Source organism: Choloepus didactylus, chromosome X (assembly GCF_015220235.1).
Source record: "Choloepus didactylus isolate mChoDid1 chromosome X, mChoDid1.pri, whole genome shotgun sequence".
Taxonomy (NCBI): Eukaryota; Metazoa; Chordata; class Mammalia; order Pilosa; family Megalonychidae; genus Choloepus; species Choloepus didactylus.
Genome location: NC_051334.1, coordinates 3,048,135 through 3,063,535, shown reverse-complemented (window position 1 = coordinate 3,063,535; position 15,401 = coordinate 3,048,135). Strand labels below are relative to the sequence as shown.

Here is a 15,401-nt window from a genome sequence, read left to right as displayed (position 1 = left end):
TCCGAGGTCCATAAAATTTTGAATGCATTTCTGTAATTCAGTAAGAATGTTTGTTGAGGATGTTTATTTCAGAATGTTATAGGAAAGGGTGTGATATAATTAAAAATGACAAAAAACTAAACAGTAACATCTTTCTTGAGTATAAATATCAAGATCTATTTTCTATAACCAAGCACCCTTAAAAAATAAATCTGGTAAAGGTTTGATTTGATTAAGTTCTAAAGAAAACAGTGTTTTCATAAATCAAGCTCGTTCTTTCATAGTCAGAACTCCTTGTAAAAGCAAAGAGGATCTTTGTTCAGATTTCTGTCCTTTTTCTATTCACTGGACATAACATCCCAAATTTTAGATAACTCAGTGAGTAAATACTTGATTAAAATTTAATTGTATGAATCTGTGTTTCTAATGTTTGCCTTAATAAGACCTAGCAAAATGATTATGCTATAAACATACTAGTAAAAATATACCTATTCTAGATATACTGCTCTACAATTCACCAGTTTCATGTCTTCTGTATCAACAGTACCTAAATACCAGTGTTTCATTTTGGTTTTATTTCTATGTATTTTATTTCTTTTGTAAATCTCATGAATGTCTTCTAACAGCTTACCTTTCCGTTTCTCATTTTCTGTCATATTATTTATGTGGATTTTGATGCAACAAATGTAAGAAGGGAAGAGAAAGATAAAGATGGGGTTGTCTTTAAAGCCAATGGGAACCGGGAATTGCAAACGAAAGCATCTTTATCTTGGAGAAAATAATGTGGAACCATCATATGTAAAATGCCTGCAGTAGCTTTCCCACATGACTTCTAAGAAGACTGAGAGGAGATAACTTATATAATGACAGCCATGACCTTCATTAACTTCAGAAACCTATTTCATTTTTCTGCTAAATGTATCCTTGGTAAAACCATTGTATGACCTCCTTGACTAAGTATCTGAAGAGACGTGCATAATATGATACAAAACATCTCAACACCATCCAAGATCCATGGGTTTAGAGTGAGCTTCCATGAGATTGATCTACAGATTTGGGGCTATAAAATACTGAAGTTGTTTCAGATGCTCCTGGGATTTTTACTAAGACTGAAAATATTCCAGGAAGTTACTCACATTGGTGCAGATTGAAAAACACCTCTGATAAGTGATTTAATTAATGTAGAGTATATTGTCGCTGGAAGATAGAAAGTTATAGGGTATAGTGACCATGAAAACTCAATCAAGGTTTGTTCTTGTCCCTTAAAGTGGCATTCCTGGCAGAGGGATGGCTGTGTCCAGAGAGTTGAGGGTGTCCTTTGCTAGTGGGAAAGTAATTGTCACGTGTCACCCCTGCCTCTCCTTATGTGCAAAATTGACTCTACTCCATATTGTGTAGTGAGTGGCAGGGTTCAATCGTGACATAATTTTCCTGGGTTGTGGTTCCAAGGAATGACAAGAATTGCTGTCATGTGTCCAGAAACAAAATATGTACTTCTATTTATAGTAGAACACAATTCATGTCTACAAAATTTTTGGCATGGTTAGAACACATGGTTTAGAAACATCATTGTAAGGCAAGAAGATATGTGGACCCTTTTATGGGAGTGGATGTACGGAAAAGTTCCCACAACCTTCCTTGCTTTCCTAATTGATTATTGCATTTACTGCAAAGAAAAAGTGATTCCACAGTCATTGGTACAGTAAGTATTGCCAACAGTATGCTCAGTTAGCCAGGATAAGTCTAATCTTGTATAACTCAATTTATGTGCTGCACAAGTTGATTTCCAACCCCCCCCCCAACAGATGCAGGTAAAACTTTATTCCAAGTTATTTATGCAACAAAAGCTGCTATGAATAGTACATGCTACCAACGTGGATGAGGAAGACTTGGTCACCAAGATGACTGAAATCTTTGGTATGTATCCCATCCCAACCTCCAAGAATTAATTTCAGGCCATGGCGCTATGTAAGTCAACCCCTAACTCTTCCTTTTATGACATGTTTAAAACTAGATTCCAGGGTTTACAATAAATCTTCATAAATATTTAATGTTCAAATCTGTTGTCTCATACACATTGATGGTTTCAATCCCCAAACAACTGTAAAGCATTTGATACGTGTGCTGTATTCTTTGTGATGTGAGGTTCCCATTGACAAGAACAGGGATTTGCAAAACAGGAATGTGATATGCTAATAAGAATAAGTGGTCTCTGATATCTATGTCAGGGAGCCATGCTTTCTGGCAAAGGATTGAAACATATTCTAGTTTATTTCAGTCAAGAGAGGGCATGAATATTGGGTCTAGACACAAGAAGTAAGAGATTCCAGAAGAACTGGTACCAAAATTCATGCAGATCTTGATGTATTTTTGGAGGCCAGCAAACAATGTGGATAAATAAATTTCACAGGGTTGGATTGCGGTTGTAGACCTAAGTCAGAAAACCATATTTGTGATGTGATAATATCAGTTATTTAGACCGTGATGAATTCTAAATGAATAACTGGGTTTGACATCCATTTGTGTCACTATGTATTGCGAATTTCTTCTGGATCTTAATGGAGAACATTCTTCCTTTTGCATGATGATTTTCAGGCAGAGGAAATTACATTGATGAAGGACTCATTGAGAAATTCAGAGTTGACAAAGAAAGAAGGAATTCCAGAAGAAAATATCATAAATCTCAGTGATGCAGGTAATGCAACTATACTTTTTCCTGAATGTATAATTCAACTAATGTATACACATAATATCAGGAAACCAACTTAATTCTTTTAAGTTCCTTTAACCAGTAATTATCCTTTATAAAATCTGTACCTTAAAATATCTTTGGAAATGTTGTTCATCACTTGCTTTTTTCCTCTTCCTGTTTTTTTTCTTTTCTTTTTTTTTTTTCTTTGCAGATCCTTGTCCTAAGAGCTCTGAATTTAGGGACTTGGAAACGCTGACTTTAAGCCTTCCTATATAATGAGAGTAAGTTAAACTCTTCTGTTATCCATGCCACTATGTTAATTAATTCAACAAGCAAATATGCTGACTTGAGTAGGTTCCATCTTTTTGAAAGTAATTACTCTTGTGCCAATAACTTAAAATTTTGCCACGAAAGGCCACTCTTGGGATGCCAGGTAACTTTGTTTCCACTGAGACCTTACAAGGTCAAATTGTGGTGATGAAGCCAGATGCAATTTGGTGACCAAGCATTATCATGCAAGAATTATGGAAATGATGGTCATTGAAGAGAAAGTAGCAGAAGTCAGCTGAGGCGGGGAACCGTGGCAAAGAATTTAAGGAGACAAAGATTCAGTTTTTGGTATTATACAATCAGCCCTACTTGCTTTGCTCATGCAGCAGTAATCTCTGGGCAGTGGGCTTAGGAGAAGTTGTCATTTCTAAACATACTTTCATTTTACATAGTCATGGATCACATGTGGCCTTCCAAAACAAACCCACTTACACACACATGCTATATTGGATGAAATCACTCTAGGCATGGGAAAATAAGTGCGATTTTTAATTTATTAAAGGGAGATATCCTCAGAAAATGACATTAATTTTGGCTAAATCATGACCTTTTATCCTGTTGGGAAAAAAAAAAAAGAGAAAAGGAAACTACCACCAACTCAGGGCTGAAATTCATATATTTAAGCTACCAAAAAAAAATAATAATAATAATTAGAGGAGAGGAGTGTAACTCAGTCCTGGACCTGGTATTTATGTAAATATGTGGTATATATCCTTGGAAAAGTTCCAAACGAACCCTCCTATGTCAGAGATGCAATGTAGTACATTCCACATGAAAATTCATCTGGGTTTAACCTCCCATCTCCTCCAATCCTTGAACCCCTATATTTTGATGCTCACCCCTATCAGGCTGTTAATGGGTTAACACAACTAAAGTTTTGTCCTCTATTCACTCCCCCAAAAAACATAACGACATCAAGAAACTGAGACATGCACTTCTGCGTGGCATCAGAATCAACAATAAGAAGAAAGCATTCCTTGCTTCTACATAACCTTGAGCTTCTCTCCTGAGAGACGCACGCCATTCCCCATTTCATTTCTACTGGCTGCTTCCTGATGTCATCACCAGATTTCTAAATTTTAAATACATTTCTTGAATTACACACAAGATACATTTGTGTCTGTGGGAAAAGTCATCGAAAGTTAAAAACACACAGATCTCTCCTTTAAGTAGAGCTCTAGAGTACACGGTGTCTGACATGGAACGAGTGCTCCACCTGAGAGAATTTGGTGATAATTAAATAGATTATCTCAGGAGGTGTCGAGGTGAAAGTGGGAAAAGGAGCTGAGACGGGACAGGTGGCTACTTTGTTCTGTCATGACGGGGTATAGGCAAGGGTCTGGGAAAAGCCCCAAGGAATACCTCATGCATTATGGGGAACAGAACACTGTGAGCTGCTTATGGTGATTTGCAGAGACAGATTATGATGCCTACTTTACCACCATCCTCTGAAATTGGGAGGACAACTCTTGTTTCCTTACCTTCAAGTTAAGTGGAACTATGAGTCTGCAGTGGAGACGCAGGATAGATCCAGACAGAGGGCCCCTAGGGGAGATATCAGGTGAGAGATCCAATGGAGACATGCAGCTCACACAGTGTGTGAGGCTTGCAAGGGTGGAAAATTCTGCTCTGCTTCAGAGAGCAGCAGGCAGGAGGGTCTCTGAGGAGTGGCAGTGGTCTCCCTTTAAAACTGACAGAGAACATCCATCATATGCCATGATGGAAAGAGGTTTACCACCTAGAGGTCTAGCAACGTGGACACAGAACTTGTCCCAAGTGTTTGGTTAAAGTTCAGAGATCTAGACCCAATGGTGGAGACAAAATTAGTGCCAAGCAGTATTTAGGGTGAATAAATAAGTGGTTTAGTTACTAAGACACATACGGCCTCCATATATCCTATAGTTTGCCAAACCCAAGGTACATCAAGGAGAATTATCATCATGATTAGTGATACCAATGAAGGGGATCTCGTGGGAAAGGTTTTAGTTTTACCACCTATTTTAACATATTGAATACATTTGTAGTTCTATGAGTGTTGGTCAGATAAAAGATGTTGTCTATTCTACATTTTTCAATAGTTTATCTCTAAGATAAACAAGAAAGATCAAATCATTCTGCAAAGATCTGCCATTTATTGCATGCTTGAGTGCCAAGACTGAGAACGTTCAATCACACCAATTCATTGTTGGTGACTGTGCTAGGTCGAATCTATTATGTACCCTATAAGACACCATGTTCTTTTTTTCACTTTTAAAAAAATTTCTAATGCATTTTTTATTGTGAACTTTAACATATATACATAATAGTGATAACTTTCAAAATACGATTTGACAAGTAGCAAATTTCAAAGAATATTATGGGTCACATTTCTACAACTTCAGCTACTTCCATTATTGTAAAATATAACATACACACAGAAAGGTGTTAATTTTTGATATACAGCTCAATAAGCAGTTATACAGGTTATTTCAAAAGTTATGAGTTATGGTTCCAGTTTCAGTTCTTTCCTTATTATGCAATGTATGGTATACACAGAATGGTGAAGGCTTTCAAAGCACAATTCAATGAGTAGCTTTAGAGCAAATTTCCAAGAATGTTATGGGTTATAGTTCTACCATGTCTTCCACCCCCTTATAGCTATTCCAACATCCTAGCATCTAAACAAATACATATATTTATATTTATATTTAGTTTCATTATTCATAGACCTTTGTTAAATCTTGTTTGTTTCTACCCCTTCCTCTTACTTAATTTCTTTCTCCATCTTCAGGGGTGTTCTGATTTGCTAATGCTGCCCTTTTGCAAAACAGAAATGGATTGGCTTTTATAAAGGGGGTTTATTTCGTTACAAAGTTACAGTCTTAAGGCCCTAAAGTGTCCAAGATAAGGCATCAACAAAGGGTACCTTCACTGGAGGATTGCCAATGGTGTCTGGAAAACCTCTGTTAGCTGGGAAGGCACGTGGTTGGCATCTGCTCCAGAATTCTGGTTTCAAAATGGCTTTCTCCCAGGACATTCCTCTGTAGGCTGCAGTTCCTCAAAAATGTCACTCTTATTTGCTCTTGGGGCATTTGTCCTCTCTTAGCTTCTCCAGAGCAAAAGTCTGCTTTCAAAGACCATCTCCAAAATGTCTCTGTAAGCTGCAGCTCCTGTCTCAGCTCCTATGCATTCTTCAAAATGTCCCTCTTGACTGTAGCAAGCTCGCTCCTTGTGTCTGAGCTTATATAGTGCTCCAGTGAACTAATCAAGGCCCATACTGAATGGACAGGGCCACACCTCCATGAAAAGTATTTAATCAGAGTTATCACCTACAGTTGGGTGAGTTGCATCTCCATGGAAACAATCAAAGAATTACAGTCTAGTCAACACTAATACGTCTGCCCACACAAGACTGCATGAAAGATACTGGTGTTTTGGGGGAAATAATACATCCAAACTGGCACAGTTTGTCCATTTGATGGTGTCCCACAGGTCCCTTAGGCTTTGTTCACTTGTTTTCCTTCATTTTTATTATTCATTTTTGAGTGTTGATTTTTGTTCTGGTTTGCTAATGCTGCCATTAAGCAAAATACCAGAAATGGATTGGCTTTTATAAAGGGGGTTTATTTGGTTACAAAATTACAGTCTTAAGGCCATAAAGTGTCCAAGGTAAGGCATCAACAACAGGGTACCTTCACTGAAGGCTGGCCAACGGCATCCAGAAAACCTCTGTTAGCTGGGAAGGCACGTGGCTGGTGTCTGCTCCGGAGTTCTGGTTTCAAAAATGGCTTTCTCCAAAATGTCAGTGTCAGCTTCCAATGGCTGTCTTCAAAATGTCTCTCTCAGCTTCACCTCTTCTCTAACACATCACTCTTAGTTGCTCTGAGGTCCTTCTGTCTGTGAACTCCTTTATATGACTCCAGTGATCCAATTAACACTCTCCCTGAATGGGCGGGGTAACACCTCCATGGAAATTATCCAATCAAACATTTCACTCAGTTGATTGAATCACATCTCCGTGGAAATGATCAAAAGATTCCAATCTAATCAACACTTATATGTCTGTCCCTACAAGATTGCATTAAAGAATATGGCTTTTTCTGGGGGACATAATATGTATAAGCCAGCACAGGTGTCTAGGCAGTGAGCACCCTAACTTGTTCATATTAAATGGGGGTGTCCCCAGTATGGGGAAGGGGGCTGTATCTGATTGTTGTTCTAAAAGAAGCTGCTGCCTCTGGATTTTAGGACTTGTCTGGCATAGGAACATTCTGGAGGATTTAAGTTTCTGAGAGAGAAAACTTAGTGAATCTTGTATAGAATCTCAGGTAGGGACCTAGGTATTTGCTGAGTATTTCTGGTAAGGGCCTGGCATACTGTGGCCATTTGGGATGTCCGGCTGGAGCTTGCATAAGAGAAACCTCCAGGATAGCCTCTTGACTCTTTTTGGGATCTCTCAGCCACTGTGACCTCAGCTTGTTAACCTTTCTTCCCCCCCCCCCTGCTCCTTTTGATCAAGTAGGCATTTTCAATCCCTCACTGCCAGGGCCAGGCTCATTCCTGGGAACCATGTCCCACATTGCCAAGGAGATTCATTCCCTGGCAGTCATGTCCCTCTGGTGGGGGAGGAGGATGAATTTGTTTGCTGAGTTGGGCTTAGAGAGAGAAAGGCCACATCTGAGCAACAAAAGAGGTTCCCTGGAGGTGCCTCTTAGGCATAATTTTAGGAGGGCTCAGCCTCCTATTTACAACCCTGAGTTTCAGAAGAGAAAACCTCAAGTCAAGGGTCTGATTTATTAAGTAGTGAGTTTTTAATTTCACTTCATATATATTCTATCCAGAGATAAATGGTTGGTTTCTTACATTATCTTAGTTTGTCAACTAGCCATGTTCTTTTTTTTTTTTTAATCATTTTATTGAGATATATTCACATACCACGCAGTCATACAAAACAAATCGTACTTTCGATTGTTTACAGTACCATTACATAGTTGTACATTCATCACCTAAATCAATCCCTGACACCTTCATTAGCACACACACAAAAATAACAAGAATAATAATTAGAGTGAAAAAGAGCAATTGAAGTAAAAAAGAACACTGGGTACCTTTGTCTGTTTGTTTCCTTCCCCTATTTTTCTACTCATCCATCCATAAACTAGACAAAGTGGGGTGTGGTCCTTATGGCTTTCCCACTCCCATTGTCACCCCTCATAAGCTACATTTTTATACATCTGTCTTCGAGATTCATGGGTTCTGGGTTGTAGTTTGATAGTTTCAGGTATCCACCACCAGCTACCCCAATTCTTTAGAACCTAAAAAGGGTTGTCTAAAGTGTGCGTAAGAGTGCCCACCAGAGTGACCTCTCGGCTCGTTTTGGAATCTCTCTGCCACTGAAGCTTATTTCATTTCCTTTCACATCCCCCTTTTGGTCAAGAAGATGTTCTCCGTCCCACGATGCCAGGTCTACATTCCTCCCCGGGAGTCATATTCCACGTTGCCAGGGAGATTCACTCCCCTGGGTGTCTGATCCCACGTAGGGGGGAGGGCAGTGATTTCACCTTTCAAGTTGGCTTAGCCAGAGAGAGAGGGCCACATCTGAGCAACAAAGAGGCATTCGGGAGGAGGCTCTTAGGCACAATTATAGGGAGGCTTAGTCTCTCCTTTGCAGCAATCGTCTTCCTAAGGGTAAAACTTATGGTAGAGGGCTCAACCCATCAAACCACCAGTCCCCTATGTCTGTGGTCATGTTAGCAACCATGGAGGTGGGGTAGGCGAATACCCCTGCATTCTCCACAGGCTCCTCAAGGGGGCACTACATCATTTTTTTTTCCTTGTTTTTCTTTTTCTTTTTTTTTTTTTTAACTTTCCCTTCTTTTTTAAATCAACTGTATGAAAAAAAAAGTTAAAAAGAAAACAAACATACAATAAAAGAACATTTCAAAGAGACCATAACAAGGGAGTAAGAAAAAGACAACTAACCTAAGATAACTGCTTAACTTCCAACATGTTCCTACTTTACCCCAAGAAAGTTACATAATATAGCAACCTTTCTGTGAACTTGTTCCTACTATATCCATCAGAAATTAACAGACCATAGTCATTTCTGGGCATCCCCAGAACGTTAAAAAGCTTATCTGTTCTTGGATTATTGTTCCCCCTTCCTTAATTACTCTCTACTGCTAGTTCCCCTACATTCTACATTATAAACCATTTGTTTTACATTTTTGAAAGTTCACATTAGTGGTAGCATATAATATTTCTCTTTTTGTGCCTGGCTTATTTCACTCAGCATTATGTCTTCAAGGTTCATCCATGTTGTCATATGTTTCCCGAGATCGTTCCTTCTTACTGACGCGTAGTATTCCATCATGTGTATATACCACATTTTATTTATCCACTCATCTGTTGAAGGACATTTGGGTTGTTTCCATCTCTTGGCAATTGTGAATAATGCTGCTATGAACATTGGCGTGCAGATATCTGTTCGTGTCACTGCTTTCCGATCTTCCGGGTATATACCGAGAAGTGCAATCGCCGGATCGAATGGTAGCTCTGTATCTAGTTTTCTAAGGAACTGCCAGACTGACTTCCAGAGTGGCTGAACCATTATACAGTCCCACCAACAGTGAATAAGAGTTCCAATTTCTCCACATCCCCTCCAGCATTTGTAGTTTCCTGTTTGTTTAATGGCAGCCGCCATGTTCTTTTAATGTAATCATGTAAAGGCAGACTCATTGTGGGTGGAACCTTTTGATTGGGTTGTTTCCATGGAGATGTGACACACCCAATTGGTGGGACCTTTTGATTAGATTATATCCATGGAGGTGTGACCCCGCCCATTCAAGGTGGGTCTGGATGAGTTTACTGGAGTCCTTAAGATAGCTCAAGGGCCAACAAGACCCAGACCCAAATGCTGAAGAAATTGAGAAAGGCATTTTGGAGTGAAGATAAGATGTGTAATCCAGAGTTTGCCTCAGAGAAGCTAAGTGAGAACCCATAGCACTTAAGGAGGAAGCCACTAGAGTCAGAAGCTGAAAGCAATGCAACCCAGGAACAAAGGACTAGCAGACACCAGCCACTTGCCATCCCAGCTGACAGAGGTGTTCTGGATGCCACTGGCCATTTTTCAGTGAAGGTATCCTCTAGTTGATGCCTTAGTTTGGACACTCTTGTGGCCTTAGAACTATAAATTTGTGAACTAATAAATCCCCATTGTAAAAGCCAATACATTTCTGGTATGTTGCATTTCTAGCAGCTTTAGAAAATGGGAAGAGTGACCTTGGCTTTTCCTTCAAACATGGGACAAGCTAATAGTCAACAGTTGCTTGGGTAAAAAATAAATTCACACCTGAGTGACAATATTTTGAGAAAAGACTATTTCCAGGCTTTGACTCTGATTAAAATATCACCAAGAGATGAAATGCCAATCATTTGATAAATGAAACTCCAAAGCTTAGGTCTAACAAAGAGGAAACAAGCCAAACAAACAAAAACACTAACACCTGAGCACAAAGCTGAAGGTCAACAGTGGAGAGAGGCAATGGTTTTTTTCTTTCGGGAAACTGTCCTCTCTGACATTTGTAGGATATCATAATGAGTCCTGTCCAAATCTGTCCAAGACTAAAACTTTCCAGAGACTTTTCTTGGAATATGAACATCAGGAGTATGTCACAGCCTTTTTTTTTTTTTTTTTTTTTAAAGAAAATTTTCTGTCCACATTGATGGATATGAGGGATTTTTCTTGGCAGGCATGGACTTAAGGGGCCTCTTACAGGAAAGTATTTCAGAGAGAAAGCTTGAGGAAGGTTTCAGTTTGTTGCCTCTAATGTGGTTTTTGAGTTTACCTGGCTCATCTGCCACCTCACAGCATCTCCAAATGAATGAGCTTTGATGGGGAAATGATGGCCCTTTGATTGGATCAGAATAAATGGCCCCACGGGAGCTACGTTAAATTGTAGGACCAAGGTATTTAATACTTCCTGTTAACCGACTTCTAAATGATAAATTCTTTAGATAAGGAATCTCCGGTTTCCCTTCCTTCATTGTTTTCCCATGTGTTGTATGGAATGTGACATGATTTTCCTTTTCCTCGTGTGTTAGGTGACATCCTACAGCACAAGTACTTCTTCAGCAGACCTAGATCTGGGACCGCTCCACCTTCCACAGCTATGCCTCATGGTCCAGTTGACTTTGCATGCAAGAATCCCTTCTATTTATGGCTTACTCCAGTGAGTCTGATTGTAGAGTGTTGGGCATGATTCTGGATTCTTGTTTTTTAACAGGTTTTTTGACATTTTCTTTCACCAGGAAGTAACCCTGTTTTTGAACAGGTTTTCTCAATTTTTCCAATTAAAATAACACTCTGATGTGATCCTTCATGTATTAACCAGTCCTAGGCACCAGGAATACTGGAAAAACTAAAACCAAAGCATACAGACCCTGGCACTGTGGAATTTACTCTCTAGGGGATGGAAATTGCCTATGAGGGAAGAAAAAACTTAAATGGAAAGGAGTTAGTGAATGTGGGAATAGCAGGTACAAATGTGACTGAGCTGCAGCCAGCCTAGTGGGGCCCGAGTAGAGTGAGAAGAGGTGTAGAACTTGGAGAACAGTTAGGAGAACAAGCAAGATGTTTAGGGAACTGCAGGGGACTATAGGGAGGAGGATTTTGACTCTGTGTGGGGTGATCATATTCCCACAGAGAAGCAGGACTTCTCAACTTGAGCCATCTTGACATGAGTGAATCCTTGTTGTGATGTGCAGTGGAAGAGGTTTACCAGAATCCCGGATTCTGTTTACTACTAGAGGGCACTGTCTCCCCAAACTGGGACAACCAAGCAGTGACAATATACAGCTGACCACCAGTTTTGATAACCAAAAATACCTCAAGACATTGCCAAATATCTTCTGTCCAGTAAAATTATCTCTGGTTCAGTACCAATACCCCAAATCAGCTTCTGAGCCCCTGTCCCAAATCTAGTAATAAAAGACTCCAGGATAAACATATAGACATAGGAATCTTTTCTAACCAGGACCAAAGCAGAGTCTTAAGACAGGCCAAGTTTTGGAAAGATGGCTGTAAACCCTTGCTACCAAAACGTGTGTGCTAAGAACATCAGAATAGACGTAAGTCAAAATTGCATGCGATATCTAGCATCCTTTTTTGGATGCTTGGAGAATCAGTTGAGTCAACTAATATATAGCAGCATAAAATCATTTCTAATGTATTAGAAAAATAGAACAATAGAAATGAATTGTTTTTCTGCTTTTCCCTCAATATGGGCAGGTCCTTGATGCAGAATGATCATTGCGGTCAGGAAGATTAAAGAGGCTGTTTGTGGGAAGAAGGAGATGATTAAGGTCATGCCTTCTAGAACTTTGGGCCCTAGAGAAATAGGCAACCTGTATCTATTCACTTGGGGAATCTACAAATGGAATCTAGTTGCCTACCACATGGAAACTTCAAGAGGATGAGTGGTAAAAGCAGGTATCATGATGTTTGGAGCCACAAATAAGGCAGGAATGTTTTTAAAAAAATGTAATGAGATTTAATTGTATATACGTGGCAACGTGAACTGTAGAAATGGGTTTGGGAGTAATAGCCATAGTAGGATAACAGTTAAGAATGCATTCTTGTGAAAAATGTTTTGTATGATTTAAATATAGACCCCTCTAATGGAAGTCTTAAATTGTAATTCTTGGTTTAAATGGCATGGATTATCGTTGTTAAATGAGGCAGTAACCGTTTTAGAAAACCAGTGAAAAAAAGTAACGCAGGGGTCTGGAACTCATATCTTGTACTGCATAGCCCATTACTGAACTCAGTGTGCAAGAGAGAATGAATATTACTGACCTTGAAATGTCTTGGATGTGTTGTGCTCTCTCACAGTAAAAGTCACATATCCAGGCAGGTTAAGCTTCTCTTGAAAGTAATCTCATTAATCAAATGAAATTAGCCACACAGAGCCCATCACAGCCAACCAGGATGTTATGGGAAGACTTAAGAATGGCCATTGTCTTATTGTTAATAACAGATACATGTCTTGCCAACAGAGAAAGAATATTAAATGAGGCACAAGCCCAGATTCTCTCCAGCACGGAGCTCACCCTGCACTGTTCCAGAGGAGGACTTGACAAGCACCAATGAAATCAACAAGATGAAGATTCTGCTTTTGGGTCATTTATTTGGTCTGGTTTGTGCTGACCAGGATCTTCCAGTTGAGGAAGACTGTTCTAAGGTGCTAGGGGCAGAAATGCTGGGGAGGAGGACTTGTCCTATCCTGTGGGCAAATGTGTGTTTCCCCCTCTTCCCGTTACATATGCGTGTATCCAAATTTATCTGAATCTTATTCTCTCCATCTACGGTTGCATGTCTATATATATATTCAATGTCCTGTCTTTCATCTCTAAATCTCCATCTTAGTTGTCCATAAATGAACAAGCCCAAAAAGCAAAATGTTGGTTTGGAGTTCCTATGACATTTGATGACCCTATTTTAGCTATTTCAAGAAACTGCTCATTCCATATTTCATGTCTGAATTTGGATAATTATTTTGTTGTATGTAATTATAGTCAGTGAATAGAACCATGTTTTTTTTCAATAGGATATGATTTTGTTTTCTACTGAAATAAAGTACAGCCAATGTTTACAATGGATATGGGTGAGAACAGATATTGACTAACCTTTTTTATGAATATGGGTTTTGGCGGGACATAATGTGTCCAAACTAGCACAAGGCCCCTCTGATGGATGTCTTGAAAATTGTGATTCATGGTTTGGTGCCACATTTTAATGTTGTTAAACCACCATAGCAGTAACAGTTCTAGAAAATTAGTTTGGATGTACCTCCTCAGTGAAAGGAATAACACAGGGGTCTGGATCTGATCTCTTATACTGCATAACCCATTTTTGAACTCAGGATATAATAGAAAATAAATATTACTGCCCTGGGAATATCTTGGATATATTGTGCTCTCTCACTTAGGGTAAAAGTCGGGTATCTAGCCAGGTTGAGTTTCTCTTGAAACATGTCTCATTAATTAAATTAAATAAAGCCATGCAAAGCAATCAAAGCCAACCAGGATGTTATCAGAAGACTTAAGAATAACCACCGTCTAATGATCAATGACAGATATAGTCATGCCAACAGACAAAGAGTATAAAACAAAGGCACAAGCTTAGATTCTCTCCAGCAAGGAGCTCAGTCTCTGCTACTCGAGAAGAGGGCTTGACGCAGGCACCAACAGATCAACAAAATGAAGATTCTGCTGCTGACTCTTGTACTCAGTCTGATTTGTGCTGACCAGGACCCTTCACCTGAGGAGCAGGGGTCTAAGGTACTAGGAAGAGGGTTCTGGGGAGGAGGTGGGTTTCTTAGTCTTCTGTTACATATGGGTGTATCCAAAGTTATCTGAATCTTCTCTCTTTCTATAATCTGTAGTTAAATACTTCTATTTCCAGCTCTATGGATCCATCTTATTTGTCTACAAGTGAAAAAGCTGAATAACCAGAATTTGGCTTTGAGTTCTCAGGACATTTTGGCTCTTTCAAGAGATTCCTAATTCCATATTTCATATGTGGATTTGGATCATTATTTCATTGTATGTAATTCTACTCATCAGTGATTGGAATTGTGTGTTTGTTCAATATGATAGGAATTTTTTTTCCTTTCTGAAAGAATGTAGAAGCAATGTTTAGGATGGTTGTGGTTTAGAGCAGATATAGACTAACCTTTCTTATGAAAATATTTTGTCGTTAGATTACAGGAGCATGGAAAACCATTTACATAGCATCTGATAACAAAAGCAAAATAGCTAATAATGGCCCACACTGGTTTTATGCCCATAGGATGGATACCAAGAATGGAGGCAAAAATATCATCTTTGCTTTTTATATCGAGTAAAATTTACTCTATATTAAAGGAACAAGAACGTTGACATCTCAGATAGGGTCTGGCATCAAATTTGTACTGAAATGTCAGAATCATGTTCCAGGATTTACACTTTGGATATTTATTCTTAGAAGGGTGCTCTTAGTGTGGTGGTGTATGGCCAGTATCATAATAACCCAACTGGACATAGACATGTTGTATTTTCTTAGAGGGCAAGGAGGGAGGTAGCCCAGCTGGAAAAGTTTATAATGGAGAGAGGGAGACAATGAGGAAATATTTTGTCCCAAAAGCCTGACATGTAGACCAGTGGAGGTCATCTGCAACAATCTATGTGCTTGTTACTTCTGTATTTTTACCTGTATTGGAAACAACTTACGTGAAGTTTTTTCTAACACCCACTTTAAGGTGATGTGCTGTACCCAAAATAATTTCTACCTGACCTTTGATCTCAAATTGCTCCATCACTTTCTGTATCTGTGGTTTATTTGAATACTTTTTGCTGAAGAAGGATTCCATGAATTCACAGA

At 39.1% G+C, this 15,401-nt stretch overlaps 1 long non-coding RNA gene across 2 annotated transcripts; it reads left to right on the top strand.

The window, feature by feature from the left end:
- The first annotated feature begins 1,785 nt into the window (after positions 1–1,785).
- LOC119522038 lies at positions 1,786–11,203 on the top strand. 2 transcript variants are annotated; one of them, XR_005214464.1, is made up of 4 exons: positions 1,786–1,896; positions 2,575–2,674; positions 2,883–2,952; positions 11,084–11,203. It is a non-coding gene; the product is annotated as an uncharacterized LOC119522038 (long non-coding RNA). The 2 variants fall into 2 exon arrangements; XR_005214463.1 differs by lacking the exon at positions 1,786–1,896 and having other exon boundaries at positions 2,540–2,674.
- Positions 11,204–15,401: the final 4,198 nt, after the last annotated feature.